General features: G+C 41.5%; 1 long non-coding RNA gene across 1 annotated transcript; it reads right to left on the minus strand.

The window, feature by feature from the left end:
* Positions 1-1,416: 1,416 nt before the first annotated feature.
* On the minus strand, positions 1,417-2,127 carry LOC117069634. The gene is made up of 2 exons (XR_004431612.1): positions 2,047-2,127; positions 1,417-1,712 (listed from the first exon to the last, which is right to left on the minus strand). It is a non-coding gene; the product is annotated as an uncharacterized LOC117069634 (long non-coding RNA).
* Between the last annotated feature and the right edge of the window lie 1,163 nt (positions 2,128-3,290).

Consider the following 3,290-nt stretch of genomic DNA (forward strand, 5'->3'; position numbering starts at 1 on the left):
GGAATCATAGCAAGCCCTCATGTCTTAAAAAACAAAATAAAACAAAAAAAGTTTAAATTAGCCAGGTGTGGTGGTGTGTACCTGTAGTCCCAGTTACTTGGGAGGCTGAGACAGGAGGATCACTTGAGCCCAGCAGTTTGAGACTGCAGCTGCAGTGGCCTACACACCACTGCACTCCAGCCTGGGTAACAGAGTTAGATGCTGTCAAAAAAGAAAAAAAAGAAAAGAAAGAGAGAAGAGAAGGAAGGGAGAGAGAGAGAGAGAGAAAAGGAAAGGAAAGGACAAAAGAAAAGAAAGAAGAAAAGGAAAGAAGACAGAAGAAGAGAAAAAGAAAAAGTAAGCCAGGGTGAGGAACACTGCTTTGGATGAAAATATTTAACAATAAACAGTATCTCCTTGAATTGGAAAGTATTTATAGGAGAACTTAAAAGACAGAACTTTTTCTGGACAACATTACCATCTCTATTCTCACAATTCCATTTCTTCAAGATAGCTTTAGTATTAAACAGAGTTGTCATATGTGTAGTGGGGCAGATGATCCAGTGCAGTGGCAGCTGGGGTGTTAGCAGTGGCAGTTGGGGTGTTAGCAGTGGCAGCTGGGGTGTTAGTGCTGCTATATCTATGCTAGTAACATTCGGTCCAAAGCAGAGCCATCTCAGAACCTGGAGGTTTCTCTGAATTCTGGATATAGCGAGAACCAGCCACTTTGTCAAGAGATTCCATTGGGCTCTCAACATGATGGGACAAGTCGGTAAAGCAAAATTAAAAAATGTTTAGACTTGAAAATGTCCACAGTAATATTTATAGTTAGCCTAAATGAAAAGGCTTTATATGTACTATCTCATTTAATCCTTGCACTAACCTTATAGATAATTACTATTATTATCTCTATTTTACAAATAAGACAACAGAGCTCAGAGAGGGCAAGACGCTTGCCCATGTCTAGTTTGAAACTAGATTAAACTAGAAACTAGTGTTTCTAGAAACTAGAAAGTGGCAGAGCCAGGATTGGAACCCATTCATTTGATTCCAGAATCCCCACATTAAGTTCCACAGTGTGATAACAAAGCTAGTTTGCCATTGGGGATTTTCTGTCGATATTCCTGCTGCTATAAGCAGTGTGTTCACGTTTTCCTTAGTCTTTGGTCTAAATATTTTTCAAAAGCAGTCTTTTAATTTTTTAATTAGCTTGGTTCCCCAACGATAAAGCTCTTTAAAGGTCAGATGTTAACTTAATCCTCTTTGGGTTATCGTTGAAAAGGATCAGCCGAATTGACCTTGACAAAACTGTCTCCAAGACTTGGGGACAGACAGTCTCTTTGATATCAGTGAACACAGTTAACTGCTGTCATGGTAAGGGGCATTTTCTATGCCTTTGATAGCAGGCAGATTTGTTTTTCTTGACAAGACCCCAAGTAAAAGGACTTAATATCCATCTTTAATGTGAATCGAATCATGCCTTGTTGACATTAGATCCTCAGCCCCAAGGAACACCAGGCTGGCCGCTGAGGGGCTGCATTAGGCCGATTCAATGGCCAAGAGCATGACAGGAACTGAATTGTACGGCCAGCAAGGGCGGGCTTATCACATGCTCATCTGCCGGCCTCCACGCAGAGCCAACCCAATGAAGAAGACAGCCAGGCCTATGGGTCACATGCTCTTCCGTGAGGACAGCAAGGACTGCCAAGGCAGCAACCTAAACCGCAATTTGCCTAAGAACAGAAATGTATCAGCTTTGACTCAACACTGTAACAATTAACTTTATACATAACAACCATAAAAAGGCATTGCCGTCCTGGGCCTGTGCTGAGATAAAGATGAGGGTGTGCAGAACCAACCCCAGGGGAAATGCTGAGGTGAAGGGCACTCGCTGACTGATGGCTGTGCCTACGGCCTCTGGTCCAACGGGGTAGGGCAGTAACAGCCACGACCCCATCCCTCAGCCTGGCTCCCGTTGGCTGGGTATATACATGACTACAGCAGAGCCAATCAGAACCCTTCCCTAGAATTTTTAAAACTGGAAGTGAAAAAAGGAATCTGTTTTACCAGGGGCAAGGGTGAAGGGATTGAGGCTTTGGAGCTGTCAGCAGCCATTTTCCCTCCTATGTGGAAGAAGCTGATCTGTACAGTGTGGCAGAAAGGAAGGACAGGGAGAGAACGGAGAGCACTCAGATGCCAGGCTCCAGTCGTTTCTGAGGCCCAGCCACATTCCTGACCAGCCGCAATTTAGTTGTTCAGCCTTAGATACTCCAAACTAATAAATTCCCCGTTTACCTAACCTAATTTGAGTTAAATTTCTATCACTTGTAACCAAGAAAGTCATACAGAGGAAGTGGGTGTAATTTTATTTTAGCCCCTCCCACTTCATATTTAGTGTCCTCTAAAGTGGAAAAGTAGTACTTTCATATAGGAGACACTTTTCTCCCATTTTAAAAACTGACCCATGATGGCTCCCTCCCCTAGGATCTGGGCCCTGGATTTCTGTCACGTGGCTTTAAGAAGAAGCAAAGAATTTAAAAAATTCTTCCTTGGGAAAAATCTGCATTTTTTCATAAGAGTGGAAAAAGAAATGCATTTCATCTCAATAAGTTTGAGACAGAGTTGGTCTTCTAGCTGTTGCTTGAATGACATCAGTGTTGATCCTAGAGGTATAGGAATGCAAAGAGTGGGCATTTACTGAACATTCATTATGTGCCTGACAATGTGTGAGGCACAGTTTCCAAAATACTGATTTTCATTAATTCTCACAATCACAGTTTGATAAGAATTGCTAGTCTGTAGTTGAGAAATACTATGATTTTAACTATATTCTAATTCTTTTATTTGTGTCCTTTCTGCTACCATTCCAACATCCATGGAGACTTTCTACATGCCCTCAATTTAGGGCACCACTAATATGCCTAGAAGAAAGAAGAAAATTCTTGGTGTTTGAGTTCAACAGTAGACTTTAAAAATCTATAGCAGATTAAGCTGATTTTCACAGGCAGGAGCTTTCTATTTTAATTCTGAAAGCTTGTTTCTAAATACTAAGGGCAAAGAGAACCTGGATCCCAACTTTATACTATTAATATAAACCAGCAGTCAGCAAACTACAACCTTTGGAGGTAAAGTTTTTTTGTAATTAAGTTTTACTGAAGCACAGCCATATCCATTTGGCTACCTATTGTCTATAGTTACTTTTGCACTTAGAACAGTGGGCTGAGTAGTTGTAACAGAGACCGTACAGCCTGCAAAACCTAAAATATTTGCTGTTTGGCGCTCTTCAGAGTTTGTGACCGCTGCATAGGGAA

Source organism: Trachypithecus francoisi, unplaced genomic scaffold, assembly GCF_009764315.1.
Source record: "Trachypithecus francoisi isolate TF-2019V2 unplaced genomic scaffold, Tfra_2.0 Lachesis_group3, whole genome shotgun sequence".
NCBI lineage: Eukaryota > Metazoa > Chordata > Mammalia > Primates > Cercopithecidae > Trachypithecus > Trachypithecus francoisi.